A 25,928-nucleotide genomic window follows, 5' to 3' on the forward strand; every position below is an offset into this window, starting at 1 on the left:
CCCAGACACACACGCTGGCAAGTAAATCGTCAATAGACACATACATATCACCTCTTCTACTGACTTTGTTAATTGAGTTTTTGTCATGTCTCTTGTGAGCTAAGTAGAACTTTGCTTTGAAAATTCAGTTTGATGTTCAGTTAGCTCTGTAATAATGCCACGCACCTTTTACTTCAGATGAAATATCTAAAAAATGAGAGAGAATATGAATTGAAAGCCCCCTCACATTAGATTCTCATTAAATATTCAGTTGTTTTCCCCTGTGCAAATGGAAAAGCAACATAATAAAGCTATACACATATTTGTTTAATTTAATATTGAAACCCCATCTCAGCTCTCTTTACTTCTGTTGCTCTTTCTCTGTCTTCACACCCACTCTGTCTCCCTCACATTTATTTCTTCATATTTATTGTCTCTGTTTACTCTCTCACTGCGCGACTCCCCCACCCACACACAAACACACACTCTGCGTAACGGAACTTTCATCAGCACTCAGTTCAGTTAATTGTTAATAAATAATTCACGTATTTAAAATGGGTGACCACCTCTGGTTTCAATCTCCACTGACTCTTTTCTTAGGAGATGAAAGGGAAAACAAACAAAAGCAAGTATTTAAATTTACGTTTCAACAAATCAAGCACCCTGGTGCCCTTATAAATATATTCAGCAGAGCCTCCGGGCCACTACAGGATCACACTTGCTCAGTTCTTTAAAGATTCACTGGTGGTAATTGCTGTTGTGCAGAGTAGGATCAAATAACAAATAGCTCTAAAACAATAATAGCATACACTCGGCTCAGGTGCATTTTCTACACAAATGGTGTACTGCTGTAGTGGAATACCATTAAAGTAAGATGAATAATTATGTCTCACTTTTCATCAGAAAAATAGCTATGTTTAACTGGCAAATGAACTGTATAGGTAGTGACGACTGTGCTCAAGATATGTCTTTTACCTGACACTCAACCTTTTTCTACGCCCTGCGGCCGTGATCTTTCACACAGTGCACACTTGCACTGTTTGTTACCTTCAACTCTGTGATCATTCATTTTTAATGAAGGTAGACAAATATTTTTTACGTTGTCAGATTATGTTGTCAGTTGTCAGACTTCATTAGATTTAAACAATGGTGTGATGAATGGTCTTAGTGCCACAGTGAAGGGATTTGTTCAAATATTAAAGAATTTTAATCAGATCACTTGTTTTATAATTGTTAAATTTCCTGACAATTGAAACTGCAAGTTAGTGTCAATGATAACAACCCAATTGTGGGTTCAGAAAACAGGAGGTGTCTAAATGGAGGTTTAACCTGCTGAAACGTTACACAGCAACTGGATGATGGCTGTAATGTACGGGAAAAACAGAGGGAAGACATTTCAGTGTAGGTGGAGAACTTGCACGAGCAAGAAAAAAAGTCAGTCAAAAACATCAGGCTACAACATTGGACAAGATACTTGAGTTGGTCATGGTGTGAGTATCACTAAAGTGAACAGACAGTCTGGCAAAGAATAGATTAATATCAAGATCAACTTTATTGTCCCCTAAGGGAAATTTGTCTTGCGCATCAGTGCCACACAGGCTGCAATGAAAACAGTAACGCATATGGACTTCACAATCACATGTGTCATACAGTCCGCGCCATACATTTAAGTTGTATTGCACAAGTTTCTGAAGTGAAGAGCTAGACTTTAAATGCTGCTGGTCTTCGATTGCTGGATGAATCTATGGTGAGCCACAGCTGAGTAAGTGATTGGCCAGCCAGGAGAAAAGACTGAAGCACCATGCGCAGACAACACACACACACACACACACACACACGACAGAAAGGAGACAGATGAGAAACACAAGAAAAGGGGAAACAGACGAACTGGGAGCTGAGAGAATGGAATAGCCAATCATGACAGAAAGCACTGTTGTGGGTGCGTGTACTGTAAACTCTTGCTTTCAGTTTTACCTACCTTGTGGAGGTAGAAAGTGAAGTGAAACAAAGCAAATTGTTTTCCTTCATCTTACTTGCAAGAATTTCTTTTTACAGTCTGTGTTCATTTGCTCCAGATACTCAATGAATCAACTGTATAGATGTTAGTTTTAGTTAAAAATACTCAACAACAAGGGTGGACTTTTACACAATGTTGCAATTCTGCCTGTCTGCCCTGTATTAGTTTGTTACCTCCTCCTGTTTTGGTGATCCTGGTTTCAGCCTGTTTCAGTGTCTTGTTTGATTGGGGTCTGTTTATTGGTTTATTTGTGTCCATATCTCTCTTTAGTTTTTGTTTGTGAGCTTGTTGTGAAGTTTGTCATTGCCTACCTGTTCACCCCCTGATTAGTGTCACCTGTTTGCCTGTATGTGTGTAGCTTGTTGTGCTCTGTCTCCTGTGTCAGTTATGACTGCCTGAAACCTTGCCTGGATATCCCTTTATCCCATTTTAACACTGGTAAGACATACAGGAACACAGTGAACAAATCAATCCCCAACTTCCCAGCTTAAGAACCAGGTTTGCATATAGACAAAACGTGTGAATCAGGAGATCTCAGAAGAAATATAGAATGAGAAAACAAACAAACAAAAAAATTAATTAATTAATTAATTAAAGAAGGGGAATATCTGCCTGCTTTGTGAAGTGACTGGCTAAATAAATCCTACTTCTCTTCCAGAGAAGAAATAGAATTTACAAAGGAAAGAAGAGGACCCCACATCTTATTAAAGTTATCAGAGCAGCCCCTAATACTGTATTTTATTTTCTCAAGGTATACAAAGGACATTAAGTCACTAAGCCAGGAGTCAGAAGGTGGAGGTTTACGATCCTTCCAATGAAGCAAAATGCGCCTACGAGTTACAAGAGAAACTATAATATTTCTCTCCCTAAGAGTGACGCTGTTAAAATCTCCAGGAACACCGCAAATAGACGTTTCTGCACTCTTCAGATGTGAGACTCTTGTTCTTTTGATAGGCCCTCCAAGTCCCCTCACATTCCAGGTCACGAATCGAACAGATCCTATCTTATTTCTCCGTTCAACATAAGCCATTTAGTGTAGATCCAAGATATCGGCTTCTGGAAGTATATGATGACCCATGGCCAACCATGTGTAATGAGTAACAGAGCAAGGTAACTGCAGAGTAAACATAGTAATAATGTACAGAAACTCAGGGGGGGAAAAGGGGTCTGCCCATGCAGAAAGGAAGAAAGGAAAAGAACAATAAATAAATGAGAAAAGTCTGAATTAAAACCAATGTCTGAACTGACATTTTCAGATCTGACATACTTGTCCTAGACTCATCTTAAAACCTGGATGATCAAGCAGGAAATACTTACAATGATTTTACCAGATAATGTTGTATGACAATGCTTAGCAGAAGCAATCAAGTCCGTCTATAGCGTCCACTCCATTATCAACAGACAACCTCAGCAAAATTAGGACGCAATCATACAGAGTCCATATGAATCACTTACTTTTGACACTTTGGTAGAAACACTCTTCTGCGCATTCAAATATGTGAGTCTGTCCATTAATAGTAATATGCAGGCGGGCCGGATAAATTAGGCCAAAACGTATACTGTCTTTGTAGAGCAAAATCTTCACTTTGTTGTGGGAGGCCTGTTTCTTGTCGAGTGTGGCACTGAAGTATTCAAAAAACCTGATGGGTTGCCCATTGTATGAAATATCCCGGTTTTTCTTGGCCCACTGCAGAATAAACTCCTTCTCAGTATATTTGTGGAAACGGACGATGAATGATCAGGATCCTTGAGGCATCCAGAAGTGTGTCTCCAACCACCTCCTTTAACAGTGTGGTCATAAAGAGTTGGGGGTCATTCCCCTCCGTCCCCTCTGGGATGCCGACTACACAGAGGTTCTGTCGTTTGGAGCTGGAAACAAGGTCTTCCATGGCAAGCTGCAGTTTCTCCTTCATCTGGGTAGCTGTCTCCAACCTAGATTTCAGCTTTTCTACATCATACTCCAAGCTGGTGATTCTGTCTGAGTGGGTATTAAGGGTCCCTTCCATTCCAGAGATGGTGGCAGTGTGTGATGCTACAGTGTCGGCGATCTTCTGCAGAGATGCTTGGATAGGGACCAGGGCGGTGTTCAAGGAGTCGGTGTAGTTCACCTGTTACTCCTTTGCGAAGTTTCTCCAGTTCACCGACTTGCATGGCAAACGTTAATGGCTGGGCGCTAGCTTCTGTGAGAGCTGCTGTGAGATTTTCTCATCTCCGACAGAGTTGCAGTGTGACTTTTTATGGTTTGAAAAAATAAGAAACAATGACAAAGTTCTGAGTGTAGAAATTATAAAACGACAAAGTATCCGGGAGCAAATGCCATGTGACCGATCACTCCACCGCCATAAACAGAAGTCCCTTGCCTGGATATCCGTTGCCTTTTAGCTTGTGTTTTGGATTTTGGTTTCTTTTGAACTTTTTATTGTTTGTCACAGCATTTGGATTTGGACTCAGCAACTTTCTCTCTCTGTAAGTGTGCTCGCTTTTTATTATTAAATCTTAACAGAATCTGCTCAGCTCCTGTGTCAAGCATTTGTAATAACATAATGAAACAGTTGAGACGCAGACTTAACCCCAAGCCTGGTTATTTGTGCTTAATAAATCATTGATAAAAAACGTGACAAAACGCAAAGGTGGTGCTGAAAAGCTGAGGGACTCAAAGCCTTTGGATAAGTGCACATTTTTCGCTTAAGCCGAGTCATTTTCAACTTGCATGGACAGATCTTTGTCCCATTTCACATCTATTACCATTCAATTATGTCTTTCAATTGACTTTATATTTAACTGCACTGTATCTAAAATTTGCTTTGTTTAGGCTACAGCATGTATTGTTGTGAGCCACCATTCCTTTTTTGATACTAACACTGGCAGCCACTCAGAATTTCCACTCCCAACCCAAAGGCCTCTTGGCTTGTAATGTTTAAGGAAAAGATTGTGGTTTGGGTTAAAGTATGTTGGAGACATAGGTCTTTACTTAAATACGTGTAATGTTTTTCTTAATTTATTATTTTTAATCATCATCATCATCATCATCATCATCATCATCATCATCATGCAGAGGTGGTGATGGTGCAATGGATTAGACACATGGGTTTGGTGTGAGAAACCCAGGTTCAATCCCCCACTGTGACCCATCCACCATTGTGTCCCCGAGCAAGACACTTAACCCCTAGTTGCTCGAGAGGCGCGCGACCTCTGACATGTATAGCAATTGTAAGTCGCTTTGGATAAAAGCGTCCGCTAAATGTATTCATTACATTTATATAGCGCTTTATCATTGAAACTCAAAGCGCTTCACAGTGAAGTGAACCACCTCAACCACCACCAATGTGTAGCACCCACCTGGGTGATGCACGGCAGCCATTTAGCACCAGAATGCTCACCACACGTCAGCTAGAGGCAGAGAGGGAGGGAAACATTGAGCCAATTATTAGATGGCCAGATGGTGAAAGCCAGGTTGGGAATTTTGCCAGGACACTGGGGAACCCCCTACTCTTTGCGAGAAGTGCCATGGGATCTTTAATGACCACAGTCAGTCAGGACCTCGGTTTAACGTCTCATCCGAAGGACGGCAGCTCCGACAGCACAGCGTCCCCATCATGACCAGAGGGGAGACTGCCCCCTACTGGCCCACCAACACCTCTTCCAGCAGCAACTTAATCTCACAACAGAGGGCCTTTCTCATTTCCCAAATTTCCGCCTCCTCGACACCTCGATTCTCGATCCTCAAGGGTGTGACCCGGAAATCGATCTCAGCACGCCATCTTGAAGGACATCTCAATTCCTAAAATGCACATCGAGGACCGAGCATCAAGGAGGCTTGCTGGAGGAGCTATAAGTGAGGATACATCGGTGTATCCTTTGCGGAAGTCTTTTCAGCCACTGTGATTTTTTACAAGAGGCGTGACAAGCAGCTGGACCAATCCATAGCCGGAGCAGGACGCTGCAGTGTTCCTGTTATATTCATACGTTTTATTAGTCAAGCCTATTAAAAATAATCAAATGCGCGATTGAACTTTCTGCCCTTCACCGTTTGTTTCTTAATTCCATTTCACTTTAATATCACTGATGTTATTTTTGAATGTGATGTGTGGATGGGCAGCAGGATTGTAAAAATGAACATTAAATTGCGGCTGGATGAAGCGTCTCCTCAGTGACACTGTGCTCATTTATGCACGAGCCACAAATTAATAATAACAAATCTCCTGACACGCCGACAGGATCTGTCAAGATCTGATGTTAATTCATGTTCTGTGTTCTTCTACACATCCAAAAGCTCTTACACACAGTCCAGTTTCATACAGTAAAACTGTTTGGAGTAAAGCAACCGTCCTCCTGATCAACCCTGAGCTCCATCAGAGTCTAAACGTGGATTATAGAAGCTGAAAGTTTAATTCTGTTTCCTTTCTCGGTCCTGTCAAGTTTATTACTGCAGGTTTTTTCTGTTTTGTCCCATGATATTTGCAGTGACATTACTGCACGGATTTAAATGACTGACAGCAGCCTCTCTAATCACCAAAGTAAATCGTTAAAGATAACACTCATAGTAGCTATCACACAAGAAGGAAATCACCTGGAAAGCTACAGGGACCGGTGGAGGTGGGGGTAAAACGTCCATGCAGATGCTGGTCTCTAAATCTGATAAAAGAATTAGTTGGTAGGGGTGGGTGGATGATCTATGCGTACTGTATAGGCCTATGTGAGTATTCCATTAATGTCCAAGCAGATCCGCGCATCACACCACTTCAGCTGCTATAATCGTGACAAAACAGTGCAAAGAGCTGCTGAAGTCAAATTATTAGTCTGTAATATCAACCAGAGCATTCAGCACTGATCTGTTGTGTTTCATGTTTTAATAGTAGTGCCCATGTAGTCTGCACATGTGATTCCAATAGTAGAGTCCTGTGATGACAGTTTTAATTGGGGCTATATGAAATGAATGTTACTGTGTCATTTTGTAAAGGGACTGATGATAAAACTCTCACCTCATCACGCTGAGGGTCAAAATAATCTCCTGTTCACAGGCAAAAGGCACATCGCAAAAAAGTAGTAGCCCACCGTGTAGCCTAGTGAATGATTAGGCTGCTGTAATCTTACTGTTTTCAACAGATGCTATATATATTGGAATCTCTAGATGTTTCTATGAGTTATAATGTTAACAGACATGTTTCTGGATTGTGAAGATATGATCTGTAGCCTTTAATGCCAAAAGCTGGTCTACTGCTCTGACAGAGTCCACTGTTTGGGCTGTGATGTCCAAACAGTGGACAGATGATGCAGCTGTGCAACAGGTCATATTTAATGGACGTTGCTCGGACGGCTCCGAGGACTGGACATCTCATTTCGTTAAATGCCCGTTTCCTCTCTCCTTGCGTCTCCTCCTCGACTCCTCGAGCTCGCATCTCGGGTGGGAGGGACTAACATGCGACGTAAGGAGTCGAGGATCGAGGAGGTAGAAATTTGGGAAACGAGAAAGGCCCAGAGTGTATACACACCACAATGACTGGACGGGGACTAGACAAAAACACCAAACCTATATAAACAGGGACTAACGAGCACAGCGGGAGCAACACAGGTGACAGGTATCAGGACTGACGAGACAGGCTGGCAGAGAGACAGCAGGGGAAAACAGAGAGACTGGCAGGCAAGCGGTTTACTGAAGGGGAACAGACATAACACAAGTTACTGAACACTAAACATATCAGAGAAATATAAATGACAAATTAATATTAAACAGAACTCAGAGCAGACATGGGCAAAACAACACAGAAGTACACAGACCAGAAGTAAAAACTAAGACATGAACTAAGGCACAGGACTAGGAACTGAGATAAGAGACAAGACAGATACTAAGTAAACTTAAACATGCGGATGAATAAAATAATAAAAAAGGCTACACAGAGACTAAAGCAGAATGATCAAAATCAGATTAATTATAGAAACTGGCAGAGAACATAAATTGACACCTAGCAAAAAGACAGAACCCAAGCATGATGGTACAGAAACTAATACATGAGATAGGAACAGAACTGAACAAGAACTAAGGCAGACACCAAGATAGCAACAGGACAGATCAGACAAGGGCCCTGTTTCAGAAAGCAGGCTTAAGAAACTCTGAGCTTATCCCTGAGCTCTGGGTTGGTTGAGCCTGAGGGGGGAAAACTGAATTTTCGGTTCCAGAACAGCTGATCAGAATAAGTTCAATTAACTCTGAGTATGTTGAGCCTGATGGAAGCGTGTGCGTGGGGATGAAAAAAAGACATCATCAATGGAGCTCCGATACTACGATTCACCATGGCAACGGGTAAATTAAGGTAGAGCCTCCATTTTAATCGGTTGGAGCAAGAAATATGAATGCGTGCCAACGCGGACCATGATAGGCTCTAAAACGCAGGAGTGGAAGAAGGATCAATGCGTTAACCTTATTAGGCTAATATACAGCGTTGCTCATTCATCATTTACCAGAGTGGAATTTCCTTAATGAATGATAAATTACATTCGATTTTAAATAGGAAGGCTGTAAGCTGTAACCCAACGGGACAAAATGCCAGTGGCAATCGGCTACCTGATTATGAAAATAGGTAGGTTATAGATCAAATATAAGACACAGGTTAGGCTTGGATTTGTAAAGTCACACCCAGCATGTTAGCCTATTATTTATTTTTTTGCAGTGGAAAGAGTCTATAGGTCTATTTTACATTAATAAAATCTTGCTCATTTCGTATTTTATTAATGCTGTCACAACACATTCAGATCAGCAGGTAATAATGAAAAACTCACTTTAAACTATATTTTGTAGCAGAATCAGCTTATAACTAAAAATGATGAAGCAAGACCCAAACACACATAGCACCTGCCAAGCTTCTTAAGTGTTTCTTTACATGCTGCCACCTGGTGGTCCGGAGAGTTTTCAGATTTGTGTTCAGCGCTATCACAGAACAGGCAGTTTTTTGTTGTCTGGTTGACAGTATGTAATGCAGCTGTGGATGTCATGCTTGGTTTCTTTGGTTTCGTGTCACTGGCTGGATATGGTTTTCTGTATGTTCTGTGAGCTCCGATCACTTGGTGGGCTCATGCCTTCATACCGATGATGCAGTCTCTGTAATCCTCTGTGAGTTCGATCTCCGCCTCGTCGTCTTCCAGTGAATTGTGTTCCTTCATTAAATGGTCAAGCTCGCACAAGCTGTCCTCCTTTGCTGACAATATGGCAAGCATGTCTCGCACACGGCCAACGTTCGGGTCTTCCTTTAATAGTTCAACATCGGTCTGATTCAGCAGTCTCGTAGTGGAACTCCGTATTGTCCGACACTTTCTTTTTAACCTTTCAGTAAGTTGTTCCCCACTGTCCAGTCGTCCACCGTTGGTTTGGGCACCAAAAAATGTAGCAGAATCAGCTTATAACTAAAAATGATGAAGCGAAACTGTTAATTCCATTCAGATGTCCTTTAGTGAGTAAACATCCCTTTTTAATGTAACTCCAAATAAAATGAAATACAGTTTTGCTTTTAACTACATATTTAACAGATTAACAGTTTTATGAATATGAATGTTAACTTATATCTTAACTTATTAATTCTTACAAATAATATGTTCTCTCAAAATAAATTCTCAACACATTTGTTTCAGCTGCACCACAGTCATCCTCACTCAGAAATAGTCATATTATCTCCAGTTGATAATTACGATAGGAATGTTCCAATCAGTGCGACTAGCTTACAATATGAAAGACTACTGTTCATTGATCAGTTTTATAGGTTACATATTAAACAGTGATTACTGCAGTAATGTAGCCCACAGCAAGTGTTTTCAGTACAACTGTCTACAGAGTCACAGTGTTAATACCTAAAGACAGACATAGATTTTATTCTGTGCTGAGGATAAATCCACGATGTCCATACATCGATGACAGATTGATCATAAAGCAGTCATGTTCAAGATCATGTTTGGGTAAAAAACTAATAGCCTATCTATCTGGGATTTTAAAGTTTTTAAAGATGTAAATGCATTCAGATATGTGCTTTGATATCGACAGAATGAATGAGGAAATGAAACAGTGCTACTTTTATGAAGGTATTATGAGGCAGTTTCAGGTGTGATGAAGATTTGTCTGTAATGAAACAAAATTAAGATAATCTCAACCTAGGGTTACCTAAAAAAATGTATTTGGGTACAGTTTTTGAGTCCCTTGCTGTTGTTACCTTTGGTTTACTTTAGCTCAGAAATTGGTCCTTTTATGACCTGGGGAAACCTGTGTCATAGTACCTATAATTCCTTCACAGCCACTTTGCCGGCTGTTCATTATTTATGTGGAGGTATTTATTTTGAATTAGTTTGTTTTCAAAATGGTGGTGCAGTGGTTAGCACTGTCGCCTCACAGCAAGAAGGTCATGGCTTCAAACCCTGGTTGCCCCATGTGGAGTTTGCATGTTCTCCCTGTGTGCTCTGGTTTCCTCCCACCGACCCAAGACATGCAGCCTAGGTTGATTGGTGATAGGTGACCCTGTGAGTGGTTGTTTGTCTATGTGTGGCCCTGTGATGGACTGGCAACCTTTCCAGGGTGTACCCTGCCTTTTGCTCGATGTCAGCTGGGATTGGCTCCAGCCCCCCTCCAGGATAAGCGGTTCGCGATTGATGGATGGATGGATGGTTTTCAAAAACCTCATTGTACCTTACTCCCCAATTTAACTGCCACAGTGCAGATGGACGATCCCCTCCCTATATCAGAATTCCCAAAGACATATGTGTTTTTTTTAAATAATGTCTGAGGCTATACACATATTCATCACCTCAATCTGAGGACAAAAAGGCACACACTTAGGGAACGTCCTATGAAGACTCTTTGCAGTCCCTGCCGTAAAGACACCAGCCCCTCCATGTTCCACATTAATCTTTCATTGGGATTCATAGAGTCATAGAGTGCACATTGGCTATGCGGTGCACAGCCATGTTTTAGAGCATTTTTGTGTGAACGCGCAGGGAACAAATACTGTAAGTATACTGAAGAAGTCATACAGTCTTATTTTGTTTTTATGGCGGTTGTGCCAACTGATGTTATTCTGGCCGCCACTGCCAATGTTGTGTAGGCTATGTTACATTTATTTGGAAAAACAGAATATGGTCATGTCACTAATGTTGGCTATGTGCGTGCTGTGATGTGTGTGTGCGTGATGTGTAGGCTTATTACATTTTGTTGGTTTTCTGAGGAGTGGCTGACATGCACTGTATTCTGCTAAAGTGCACACAGCTTGTGTGATTATGAATGCGAATATGATGAATGCGATTATTTGTAAGGGAAGAAATTAGCTGTTTGTTTTTGGAGATAACACTCACTCCCTCTATGCTGTTGGCTCTTTGGACTAAGTTGGCATTTTATTTTTGTTACAGAGCTGAAATTATCATAGGTAACTTTTGCAGTACTATTTTTTTCAACAATGGAAGGGGTGCCAGGGTTTAAGAGTCATTGTTTGCTATTAAACATAATGGTTGGAAAAGGTTTGTAGCTCTGGGGAGGGTCAAGATAAAAAAAAACAACTGATAGACTGCTGCTGAATGAAACATTAATCATCAAGCACATCATTTTTTGTGAAAAATAGAAAATGTAATGTTGACACTTGCTTGTCCCTATAATTGAAAAAAAGTAATTACACTGCATGCTGAATGGAACACTCAGTCAATCATGTTATTTTGAAAGGATTTATGGGAGGATTATTGTACTATTCTAAAAATCTGCAGTGGTATTTTGCTTTCACTTGTGAATTAATGTTGTGTTTGCCTATAATGTGTCAGAACCACAGTTAGTAATTCTTAAAGATGGCATACGATATATCTCATGTGTTTTACATTCAATCATAGGTCTCTTAACAGTGAATGTAAATCGCATTTCTGAATTATGTTCTTATGCTCTGTTTATTCTGCTTTATAATTAATTTTGGCTGCGGAATATTCTCAATCAACTTTCCAAAAAACTCCTTAAACATTTAAGCTGTTATGCCTAATAGGGCTGTCCCCAACTAAGGATTTACATAGTCGAATCAGAATCGTCGGGGGAGTGGGTAGCTCCACTTTAATCTTGAGAAGCTGCAGTCTCCATTCATTCAACTTACACTGTACATTTCCAGCTAAACTGAGGCTTTTTGAAGACCCTTTTCTCTCTCTCTCTCTCTCTCTCTCTCTCTCTCTCTCTCTCTCTCTCTCTCTCTCTCTCTCTCTTTCTCTCGCCTGTCATTCACCGGTCTTGTGTTGAGTTTTGCGTGTTTGCGAATTCTGTGCTGCCAACGACTGCATGCACGTCGCCATTCCTTGCGGGTCTATTTCAAGTAGACAGCTATTTAAAAATGACAAAATATTCTTTTTGTGGTTCATCAACAGTCATAAATTATCCGAAAGTCCCACGAGGTGCAGACAACTCGGTGCAACACCATTCATACTTTTGACATTTGACTGCACATATACCTATACAATACCTGAACAATTTTGCATGAACCTAAAATAAGTTGGACTCTAACTTGAATTCATATTGTTGCCACAAGAACCTTGTTTTCCAAGGTTAGCAGTAGTTATGTTTAATGTGGATCTGCTCGTGTGGAATGTGATAGTCAGTTTCTCACAGATCCCATCTCTTTGTGCTCATTGCTGAATAGGAAAAGCCAGGGTTGACAGCAAATTGATTACAAACAGTTTACAATGGTTGGTCTTGTGATACAAAGATAAGACAAGCCCTAGGTGTTGTGACAAGTGACACAAACACAGAGAGACAGCAACAAAGACTTTTCAACAGTATGACCAGCAATCTCTGCAGTACTGGTTAACGGTGCTGAAGGACTTGTATTAATAACCACAGCCTACTCTATAAAACCCCCAATAATCCCAATGCCTACAGTCCTCTACAGTTAAAGGGGGTATTTGGTGGTAAGAAACCAAAATAATGAGCAGATGGGATGACAAAGTGAGCACACAGATTGTTCGATCTATCTCTCTGGCATACCAATATACTAATGTTATTTACCAAGAAAAAAACATTAATGATCTACTTGAGGGACAACAGAGCGGTGCTGAAGAACTAACTAATGATTCATCAGGGGGTGTCCACTTAAAACAGCAGATGTAAAAACCACAATGTGTGAGTCACATTTACTGCTGTGGACATTTTCAAACATCCTGAGACAATGGCACGGGCTTTGACACACATTTTCTCATTCACACTTACTTGTCTACCCTTTTCCCTTTGTCTCTCTGTCTGTTCAGAGGTCTCCATAGCACTGTGAGTACAACCTCTAATCTCTTCATCCCGTCTTCTTCACCGGTGGAACAATGTGTCCTGACAATAAACAAGATTTTGTCTCCCATGGGCATAAACAGCTGTGACTGGTAACCAGATTAAGAGGTCCATGATAGCATCGCATGTTCTGTTTGAGAGTGAGAGATACAGAAAGAAAGAAAAGAACAGCCAGAATAATGAATGGCCAGCAGCCCTGACCTTTGGTCTTTAAGTCCTTGGGAACACCAGATTGATATTGTCTCTTGGTACACATGTAGGCATTGACAGACATGCAGGCTCTGACAAACAGGCTCAAACATTTACAGAATACAACACATAAAACTATGTGTGCACATATTTGAAGGATTTTTAGTACTGTTTTTTGTTTGTCCCTTCTACATAGAGTGACACAATGTTATTCTCAAGGTCATGCATTGAGCTGCAGTAAAAATGCCTCTCGAATAGACTTTTTACGAGATGAGTTGGCTGGAAACTGGCACTCCACAAGGTTTCTGGGGAGATAAGCAAGTAATGTATCTTGATATACAGTAGCCATACTGTCTTCTGTGTTTGAGCTTTTGGGTGTGTGTTTTCAACATCATATTCTGACAATGTGCCACTGTGCATAACTTTAAGGTCAAAACACTTCTTCCTGTCTTATCTTCTTTCTTTCCATTTCTTTCTTTTCTTTCTGTGTGTTTTCACGACTCCCTTAGAGATTGAGCACAATCCCCCTCTCCCTGCTTTTCATCATTTTTCTGTTCCAAGCTTTATTGCATTCTGTTTATTAGTAAAAAGCTTCAGAGGATAGAGACCTTGAGAAATGATTGAGGCAGTTAGAATGAAAGATAAATCCTCTTTATTTCAGAGTTATAAAGCCTAGTTGGTATGACAGTCTATTCCAAAGCCAGTTTTTGACTTTTATCAAGTGTAGTCCGACACTGATGCGATACTTGTCATCAGACCCATGTAACAACACAAGAATCTATCTCAGCTCAGGGGGTGTGGTGCTCCAGTAAATTTTCCCTTATCCTCCTATCTGGAGCCATTAGATTTGTAATTGAGACAACGCTATATAAACATAAATATAACAAAATCTGTGTTAACAAATGTTAAAAGTTACACACTAAGCCATCAGCTCAATACTTTGCATTTTAACCAGAACTAGATTAGAATCATTGTTGGTCTATAGCCCAAAATGTAGCTCAGAACACTAGGCTTCAAAGAAACAGTAGCTTCCTGGCACTCTACAAAGGAAAAGACAAGAAAGAGATTCTCCACAGATCCATAAAATAAAAAATACAGGAATGCTATCAGTAGTAGGGATTTTAAATTAGGCTATTTTAAATCACTTTTCTAAACTGATTTACATCATGATGAAATCATTACACAAAGACCATGAGGCCACTCTTGGAAGTCTTGCTGTCTGAGCTTCAACTAGAAGGGAACTCCTTCATGTCTCAGTTGCAATGTTTAGCTTTTATAATTATACTGACATGCCAATGCTGTGGAAAGGGCTTGTTGTCAAAGTCTCACATCCATGGATTAATTAATTGCCTGTGAAACACTATAACTACATTAGGGCCCTGATGTCAAGGGGCCTATCAGTAATCATAGTTATGATGACCCATCTAATCGGCCCATTTGGCTACAACACGTCGAACCTTGAAGCAGAAACTGAGGCTACAATTTGCACAGGTGTTACGGCTGCCAGGCAGCGGCACCCATAAGCAGCTATATGTGTCCTGAAATACAGGAAAAAGGGTGAGACAGAGAGACGTGGTGTTTCCTCACTGAAATCTCCACAGTTATTTATTGATTTACATTTCCTTTATACCATCAGAATCGTCTTTGTTTCAATTTCTCAGTATTTATCAGTACCGTACATATCTTCTCTTCTTGGACACATTGTTCATGTTCTTAACATAACATGCAATAAAACTCCAAACACAAAATTATACACATTTCATATCCAATTCCATATTCGTCTGTCCAAATACTTTTGGCTACTACTGCAGTGCAAAATACACTGATACACTGACGCCACAAAATATGACTGTGACTCGCTGACAGTATAACAGTATTTATCACTAAAACATGAGTACAATTACAGCATTGTCAATAGTTTTAAACATAGCACCATTTCAAAATATTCCAACATGCTACATCGTTTATGGAGCCAGCCAGTATATTATTCTAACCCAAAACAGTAGAGACGTGTGGCCCACGCTAGCATCTTACACTAACATGCTATTAACAGAGTAAACCGCGCCGCTATCATTACTCTCGGCAGGCCTCATGTGAAACCATATAAAACCTGCTCATTATACTCATACTTTAACTCAACTCATTCACTAACAAACTACAGCGATTTATGTGATGTTTTAACACATTACTAACCTGAAATACAGGAAAAAGGGTGAGACAGAGAGACGTGGTGTTTCCTCGCTGAAATCTCTGCAGTTATTGAGGGAAAACAGCGGAGCATGCGCTCTTGATCATGGTCCCTGAGGGTAGACCACAGTCTCACACTACTACCTACTGCTGGGAGGCTGCTACAGCAGGCCAACCTTTCACACTTCTAAAGCCATTTTACTTGTTTTACAGCACATAAAATCCTCTTCAAATAACACAATAAAATCAAACACAAATGTTATTACACTCTAGTGGGCATCACACAGGCTCACCAAAACTGGACTATAGAAGATTGGAAAAACGTAGCCTTGTCTGATGAGTCTCGCTTTCAGCTGCGACATTCCGATGGTAGGGTCAGAATTTCGCTTAAACAACTTGAAATGTTGTTTATGCGCATGGATCCATCCTGCCTTGTATAAGTGGTTCAGGCTGGTGGGGGTGGTGTACTGGTGTGGGGGATATTTTATTTGCACACTTTGGGCCCCTTAGTACCAACTGAGCATTGTTTAAATGTGACAGCCTTCCTGAATATTGTTGCTGACCTTGTCCATCCATTTATGACCACAGTGTAACCATCTTCTGATGGCTACTTCCAGCAGTATAATACACCATGTCACATAGCTCAGATCAACTCAAATTGGTTTCTTGAACATGATACTGAGTTTACTGTACTCCAATGGCCTCCACAGTCACCAGATCTCAAATTCAATAGAGCACCTTTGGGATGTTTTGGAACAGAAGATTCGCATCATGGATGTGCAGCCATATGAATTCACATAAATAGGTCTGACATTTGGGAAACATGGTCCATTTTGACTGTGTTTGAGCACCAAGCATCATCGATATAAAACACAGAGTCTGCCTTCTCTCATCTTGCTGGAGTCTTGCGCTCTGTCAGTTCGGAACACGGTCTGCTCAGCAAGTTTTTGATCTGGGATGTTGATGAGCAGTTGTAAATATGTTGTTTCTGATTTCGGTTGCTTTAGTAGCAGTCTTAAGTCCAAGCTTGGCCAACACGATGCCTATCCCAGCTCTCCTCTCCTCTGGGTGATCACCGCACCTGCTGTGGTACCTGGTCAAGTTGATTGGGCTGGGTGGATTGTCTATTGTCTGCTGCTCTTTAATACAAACCCTGGCTTCCTTTTCCAATGATTGTATTTATATCATAGGTAACACATGTTTTGGAAATAAAGCCGGGAAAAACAGGTGAAAAACAAAAGTGTACTGAAGTTTGATGGAGCTACCGGCTGCTACATCTACATGTGTTATCGACTGCTTCCACACTTATGCTGATGACACTCAGATTTACCTTTAAATCCTACCAATTCTAATATGTTGGACACACTTGCCTGTATTTCTGTCTGCAAAGAAATATCTGTCAATCAGGATTAGGAGAGAGAGAGTTATTTGTGTCTTCATCGCTGGACAAAACATTTTCTGATCTCTGTACTACTCTCTCTGCAAAAAGGACAGCAACTACTTTAAAATACGACAGCCAGACTAACACAATAAATCACATTCATCCTCTTTTGGCTCAGTGGTTTAGCCTCTTCAGGTATTTCAGAATGTTTTAAAGCCCCACTCTACCCAAAGCTGCTCACCATATTAAGGTTCAAAGTCAACACCATTTCATGGAACAGTTTTCTAGAATGGTCTTTATCTTTCATGATATCTTGGCTAAGTCTGGCCTTAAAAATCACTTTTCTAGATTAATATATACTTACTACCAATGTTTTTGTCATAGTATCCTTATTCTTTTCCTAGTACAGTCATTTTTTATATTCAATTCCCCATTGTCTTTATTTTAGTTTCTTTTTATTGAAGCAATTTGTGCAGAAAAAATAGTGGTAACAGGATTAGAGATAACCTGTTTGTTAATAGACCAAGTGCAATCGCATGGTTTTCACAATTAAAACATACCTTGGGAATTAACTGTTGCTTCATGTCCCTCTTCATAAATAAGCAGCAAAGCCGTGCCAGACTTTTGCTGGCACAGAATACTACCATGTATTACACATTCCAAGATTGGTCCTCTGATGTGGTGAATCATGATTTAACACTTCAGTCATGGAAGGGATTTTAACACTTTTTTAGTTTGCTTGATAGTAGGCCCGATAGTTACATGCCAGCCAAAGGTAATTTATAAATTAGCCTAAGCTAATTATTTCCTCGTGTTTGCAGGTGATCTCCCTGGTTGTTTTTGTCCAAACCTATGTTTTTGGCTATTGTTGTGCTTTAGCTTTGTTTTCTGTTTGACAGTTCAGCTCTGCCTTCCCCATATCCAGGTCTTCCTGTAAGCCAACAGGATCCTGTGATGGGCAGAATAAGGCTATGCTGGTGGTCTTGTCTTGTGTTGTACTGAGTCTGGAGACAGTAAAAACCAAAAGTGAGGGTTCAGGGTACTACAGTTCTTCTTTGCTGCATGCCATGATGTTAGTTGGTCACTACCTATTTACCACGCTTGATCAAGCATATTAACACAAAGCATAGGACTCAAATGCAGAGTCAGAGGCTGAGCAGGTGCTGACCAAGGATTTAATAACACAATCAACAGGTTCAAATGGAACAGTCAAGCAGAGGTCAAAACAACTGAAGCAGTCCAAACAAAGGCAAACTAATCCAACAGGGAGCAGGCAAGAATTTAAATCCAGAGAATGAGCAATGTCCAGGGGGAAAAAGTCCAAAATACTAGGGAGAGTCCAAAAACCACTGGTAGAACCACACTAGGAAAAAGGCTGGGACGCTTAACAATGGGACAAAGGTGAACTGGCAATGATGCAAAGGAATACATAGCTTAAATACACAAGTGAGGGAAGGATAAGTAGACATAGGTGAAACCAATCAGGGTGGGACATACAATCAAGACTGCTGGAAAAACATACAAAGGCAAGGGGGCACATGTCTGATGAGTTAAGAAATGGAGCTGGTGATTTCAGGTGTATGGCCTAGGGGTGGACAGTCAGAGCAAGATACTTCAGGTGGATGACCTGGAGGAAGGACAGAAGCAGAGCTGGAGGGCAACCAGGAGGCAGGGTGGAAAGGCAGGAGGATGACCAGACCACTGAAAAAACTCTGGAGGCCTGGAAGCCAGTGGCATACCCCCTGAAGACCAGCGACAAAGGCAGAACCATTCTGGAGGCTGGCAACGTAGAAGGTACCCCTCTGGAGGCCAGCAATGAAGGTGAAACCCCTCTGGAGGCTGGAGGTCAGGAAAGTCATTTGGCACCATAAGATTTGGCAGTAGGATGGTGCAAGCTGCTGTATAAGTATCCGGCGACTGGAGAGCAGGACTCAAGGCCAGCACCTGGAGAGCAGAGCAGGAGGCCAGTGGCTGGAGTGCAAAGCTGGAAGCCTGCGATTGGGCTGCAAGACTGGGGGCTGGTAACAGCTGGGAGACAGGCAGGTGAGCAAGTGGGGCCAGGGAAACAGATGGCTACTGCAGCTCAACAGTATCAGGAGACAGCTGAGAAGTAAAAGGGAACCACTGAACATGAACAGGCTATTGACTTAGAATCAGGAGTAGGTGTGGGCTGGGCCGCCAACTGGGAACCAGGAGCAGGTGTCGGCCAGCCCACCGACTGGGGACCCATGTGGTTCTGAGCAGCAAAGAGGTGGAGGTGCCCAACATCTCTGAGACATTGGGCACTTGAGTTTCTGGGGCACTGGGCAGATGAGTCTCTGGGGGTGATGAAACAACCCACAGGTGTTGGGAGCCATGGCTCTGGTTTCCAACTTATGTGAAAATAGGCAGGTGACTGTTGGATGTCAGGGTGGATCCTCAAACAGTCTTGGAGGATTCAGGAAAGGCAGGTAGCTGGGCTAGCCAGTTCAGAACAACTAGTTAATGGAGTAACAGTCTCAGGAACCCAAGCCTAATTGACTGAAGTGCAGGTTGGTTGCTAGCAGGCTGAAGACAAGCAGGCTGGGAATCAGGCTGGTGGCTAGTAGGTCAGGAGTCGGTTGGAGGCTAGCAAACTGAGAAGCAGGCTGAAAGTTAGGGGTGTTGAGGAAGTCTGTGACCCACACAGGTATCGAGTTCCTTAACCAAGGCTTATCAGACACTTCTCCCTATACCAGCGAAAAGGCTTCCCCTCTGTATTCATTACAAGTATATAAAATATTTTTAGTGCATAGAAGGGTAGAAATAAAGTAAAAAAGTTCACTCTCAAAAGAATTGCTGCTGGGTACATGGCTGGCCAATTCATACAAATACACTTTACCAAGCAGTGTAACACAAGAGATAGGATTCAGACACTGAGGAAGCTAACTAAAACCCAAACCATGAACCCTTTCTTACTCACAGTTACATGTTGGTGATTTTTGCCATATTGTAGGAAGAATCATTACTTGGGGAAGATCATTGTAGCCCTCTTCAAAACAACACAGACACAGGTCGGTTCTTTGAAACAGGCGTATATTGCTTCGGTTTCTCTGATGCATCCACGCCTTGTTTATGCTGTGAGAACTACATTTATGAATGAACACAGTATGAGTATATGAATGAATTATACAGTACAAAGCGTAGCAAATGAAAATACAAACAACACCTAGCATTACAAAGACAATGTGGTAAAATACCTTGTTGCCCGCCAAAAAGAGGTTATTAAATCCTTGAAAGTACTTTGAAAGTCCATTTGGCTGTCTGCTTTGACTTCAGACATCAATAGTTGCAACTTTTAATGCAATATAGCAAAGTCTCATAGCCATCTGCTCTGCTGGAATGTAAACAGTGCGGCCACTAAAACCGTCATAGCGGTAACACAAACAGAGTTCTGGGACAGCTGGGACAGAAACGTGAACACATAAATCACTAAATACACTGTATACCACGATATATTCAGTTGCGTGTGTTACCTTTTAGCTATACATGAGATTTACATTTTTAACTTCACATCAAAGAAATTAGTTATTTATTGCATGAAATTATAGGAGCAATTATGAACTATGCATCATAAACATAAAAGTATTTATGCAACAACACTTACAATTATGCCCTGCCCAGGTGCAGACTGCTCCACTGGGCCCTTTGTCTAATATTTGCTATTCCCTTTTCATAGATGGAAAATGCTATGCATTCAAAGGCTACCAATTGGAAAATGCAACCACCTTCCCCAGTATAGCTCCACCAGAATTCATCTGAAAAGATTCCAAAGCAAACAAAAGCTGCTAACAATAGTTTTTAAAAGTGAGACACTGTTGTAGGTATAGCATTATTACATACATAAATCAATTAGTGCATTGCCAAGACAGGAAAACATAGATATACAGTATAAGCAGTATAAACACCAAAGTGGCTGCAGCCCACAAACACACATCAGCAAAGGGCCTGCACATCCTTATATTCACGGTATGATAACCTTAAGCAGAAATAACACAGTTTCACACTATTGCGGTATTGTAATTACAGTTCTAAATTGTTAAATGTCTGGGTAAAAAACAGTTTTCCATTGAAACACAATATATTTTACTTTTAAGCAACAACATATAGTACTGCTGCCAAGAATAATATCAAAAAGCAAATCAATTATTGTTATTTCAGTGTTGATGCACATATACATGTAAGAAGAGAGTGAGGCTGGCATGTTTTACTCACATAATTATTATACTTAATCGCAGAAATGTAGTACTCTGCTCTTCCCCGCTTTGTGAAGTAACGTAAAGGGATAAACTAGCTGAGAGCCAATAGTATTATATTCACCAGTGCTAAACAACTCTCTTAGCTTGTTGAAAATGCTCATTTCAACATAGTGTTACCTGTGAGTGAATCAAGTGTGGTGCTACCGTAAATCTCATATCTGTTGTCTCCGTCTTTTTCAACAGGGGGAAATGTTCAGAGGTTTTCCACCTTTGGCCATCCTTCACACAGTTGACTGACTGTTCATACAAACTGAAGTGGGAAAGGTCATATTAATCTCTACGCTGCACACAACCTGAGGGATTTCCGCACTTTTCGTCTTTGACGAGACATGAAAAAACATGGATACCTTAATTCAGTCAGCCTCTCTTGTCCCATTGGGCTGCTCAAATAGTTTTTCATTTCTTAAGCTTGGAGAATGAGCACTTGACTGTCGTAGCTGTGATTTTTTGGCGGGGATTTTCAAATCTGGCTGACAGGCTGTGCGCACTTCGCAAAAGGTAAAAGTCATCACAGGATAACCATGAGCATTTTAGCCAGACCACATATGTGTCTGTTGGCTGTGTAATTAAATTGAGCACGTTTTTGATTTGCCTGCTGAGTGGTGCATTATTGATTATTTACCCACAATATAGTCATCCTTAATTTCATTTCATTGTTGGACATTTTTAAGTGCTAATAAAGTTTATCATAGCTGAGCACTGAGTCTGTGATTTGCCATGTACCCTGATACCACCATTGGCAGGAATGTTGCCAAAATTCTTACACTTACTTTGATAAAAGTTTATCGGAGCTTACATTGCTGGATAACACTTCCAAATAATTGAATGGTCCACTGGGATGGGATTTTTTAAATGGCCAATCCCTTATACTACAGTCCTTGTTGCTACTGAATCACCAGCTACTTTCCACATTTTGTGTGACCACCCTAAGATGAACAGTTTGCAGTGTTGGGGATAAGAGGTCTGGAATGTAAGCTGGAGCAATGCTCTTCATTGTTCTATCTGAGTAGTAACAATCATGCTATCTCGCACATACCATCAAACTCCTTGAAGGCATTGTAACGAACCAGTAGGAGTTACTAGTACAGTCACAATGACATGATCCCTCACCAGCTTGTCATGCTATCAGCACTGCCAGTTGTGTTCACCAGTTCACTATAGATATGGATACTTGCCAGTGTCAACAATTAGAAGATAAACAATATCTTTACATGCAGTTGGACTTAAATACTTTGTTAGTCATCATCGTAATGAGATTACATATATGCACAAGACTAAAGAGTATACTGTGTAGCAGGACACTTTGTCTTGTAGTGTGTCCTTTCTTACATAAACCAATATACCAGTTAATGGCTTCACCACCCTCTTAAAATACCATGATGTCACTGTGGGGTCTAATCACCAAGGACTATTCATATTCATTATGCACATGACAATAAATTATTTACTCACTCAGACAAAGTCTCTTCTGATTAAACTGGAATTACCAGCTGACATAACATAACCTCAATCCTGGCTTATCTCCACTGGCTCTCTGTTCGATTTAGAATTGATTTTAAGATTTCCATCATATGTAGCCTTAGTTCCTCAGGTGGGGCACTTCTGACTGTTCCACAGTTGAGGTGACCATGCTTTTGCAATCAGGGTCCCTCTGCTTTGGAACTAACTGCCTGAGGAGATAAGGCTCGCAGAATCAGTGACTTCTTTCAAATCACTTCTTATAACCCATTTTTATAGACTTGCTTTAATGTGACATCGTTACTAGTGTGTTTTTAATGTATTTTGTATTATTATTTTAACATCTTGATTTTGTCTTGCTTTCTATTATATTACCTTCTGAGTATGCTTCTTTTGCTTTGTCTGTGAAAGCATATTCTTATTGTATTCGTATTACTACTGTTATTGTTTTATATGAATGAATTTAAAACTCAGCTTTAGTGTGTGATCTTGGAATCTGGATGCATGGAAACAAATTGAAGATAGGATCCGTAATACATTTTTAACTCCTTTTTAGAAACATCTCAGAAAACACAGAAAATGTTAACAAAAACACAAAGCAAAACAGCTAAAATGGTGCAAAACAACAACAAAAAAAAAATAATTGTGCCAAATGGGCTGTGAGAGGAAAACAAAGTGACACACACAGCATCTCAAACACAAAACAGGTGCGTTTACCAGCTGTAAAAGTCTGAGGACTAACCGCTAAACAAGACAAGAGCCACTAATAAATAATGTTGTTCACTTGGTCTAAACTCAACGCACAAAGAATTGAATAATATTAAACTCTGACAGTGAACATTCAAGAGCATTTGTTTGCTCTTCTCATTTATGATCAACTCAATAAATATAAAAAAAATACTCACTACCTGTCCCAAAACAATGTGTCACGAGCTTCTCCTCATTCCATAAACTACAAACAGTTAAAAAAGGCTAGCACATCCTGCACACAGCCTTTGAATAGCTCCCCCCTGGCAGGTGTCTTTGCTGCCTCGGATAGAACATTGTTTGTTGGAGTGTCAGGTTTGTTTCAGAGGCTGTCCATCTCCTGAATCTGAGTTTTTGTCCTTATTCTCCCAGCCCTTTACTCACACTGACTCAAACAATTTCAAGGAAAGTGCACTTTCAGTAAGAACTACAGTAAAGCTCTATTATGTGACCACAATTACAATCACGATCACATTTACCCATCCGGTTGCCTCAGAAAATGTAATCTAAATTATATTTCAATTCCACATTACATATTATTTCTAAGAAGGCATTGAGTAAAACTGACAAAGTAAGGGTAAGCATACTCTGTTATACATGCTTAAATTTGTCAGTGATGTCCACAATTCCTGGTGCCACGACACATCCATCAATTTTGACATTTTGAAAAAGTTTGACAGCCCAGCAGGTTAATGTCATGGAGATTACAGGCTGTATTTAACAGCAGGCTTTATTTGTAAAAAAAATTGTATAAGTTTTCATTCTCACTTTCTGAACAGTGATTTTTCTATCAGGGAATAGTACAATTAAGCAGGTAATTCTAGCCTAATGACCTTGGGTTCATGACTGCTGCTCAGCAGACATTCTTTGGATATTAACACCAGTAAAAACAAGGCAGATCACTACATGTGGCTAAAAGGCTGACAAGGCTAACAAGCTGAGCAAACAGCTTTAGCAGTTGAGGACATTTAGGAAGCAGGGATGAGGAAAACAATAGCTCACATTTAAATTCATGAAAACATGACTGAGTTAATGCTGTGTAAATGGTAGTTTGTGTTTAGCAGGCAAGACACTGCTGTAACCCCAGATTTCTATACCTAGGGATAGTTTGTGGTCTGTACTTTTAATGAGACACATGCTCATTTTGAAACTAAAAATAGAAACTATTTGGGCTCCTTCTTGTGCAAGTATTGACTTTCACTGCCCAGAGTGGCAATTGGAACCTTTTTTTAAGTCCTCCAGAAAGCAAGTAAACCATGTTTGAATGTTGATGCTGCTGCAGTTTTGAAGCCAATACACTTACATCCCCTGTGTAAGGGAAAGATACTACTGGATCTAACCCACAACTGACTTGCCGTCCATTGACAGATGACAGCTTGAGGCTCTTTTGGAGTAAAGTATTTCTAACTTTACATGAGTGTTCCAGTTAGAGAATCACACAAAAATTCAGGCCAACAAGTTGACACTGTATACAATTACAAATTTAAGGAGCCCTTTTATCTGGGATGTTTATCGTTGAAACTAACAGAATAAAGCCATATAACATCTGCCTTGTAAACATCAAATACTGCAGCTTTTCAATATACTGGAGAAGAAAAGCGACGATTCAAGCTATTAATAAAAAATAAGGATAAGGATGACAACATAATTGGACCTGTAGTATCAACAGTATTTGATATGAATCTCTGTTTTTCTCATTTAGCCAACTGCAGATACTGTTTGTAGGAAACCTAAATACAAAATGATTTAGGCTGCCATTCATTTTTCACAGTATTTTTTTATTAAATCATGTCATGTGTCAACAAACATCCTGCGCTGTATGTGCAAACCTGTATACAAACATCCTGTACCATCTGAAACAGCTTATGACAACACAACAAAGACCTCGCAGTTTAAGCAACACTGAACAGCATGTTCAGCGAAACAAATTCAATGAGTTGAAAATAAAGTGCTGGCAAAAGCTTCTCCTGCTCTATTAACTACAAGTGGTGTCAATTATATGACTATACCCATCTCCAAGCAGTATCAAAGCCTTTTGGGAACAGTTCCCACCACACTTTGGGTTCCATGTTAACTTAACAAAAGTGAAAACATCAGCAAAACATCACAGAGCTACATATATGGCTATTTTTTTGATTAACCATGACATAATCACATGATGAATCTAGGGTCTTAACTGATATGTGGTCGCTAAATTTGGAGCAATTCTAGAGAAATCCAACACCATGACAAACCAATTTTAGCTAAAAAAAGTCTCTCTCTGTATGGATCCATCCTACAATATTGTCAGACACTTGTAATAACAATCTGAGCCTGGCAGTGGCAACAGCAAGCACTTTAGTGGACATATTTTGACATGGCGCAATTGCCCGCAAAGATTCCTTTGCAGCCCCCTGTCGCTCAATACTGGACCAATTTCAA

This window comes from Micropterus salmoides, unplaced genomic scaffold (assembly GCF_014851395.1).
Source record: "Micropterus salmoides isolate LMB-PRFRI ecotype aquatic unplaced genomic scaffold, ASM1485139v1 Ms_hic_scaffold_20, whole genome shotgun sequence".
NCBI lineage: Eukaryota > Metazoa > Chordata > Actinopteri > Centrarchiformes > Centrarchidae > Micropterus > Micropterus salmoides.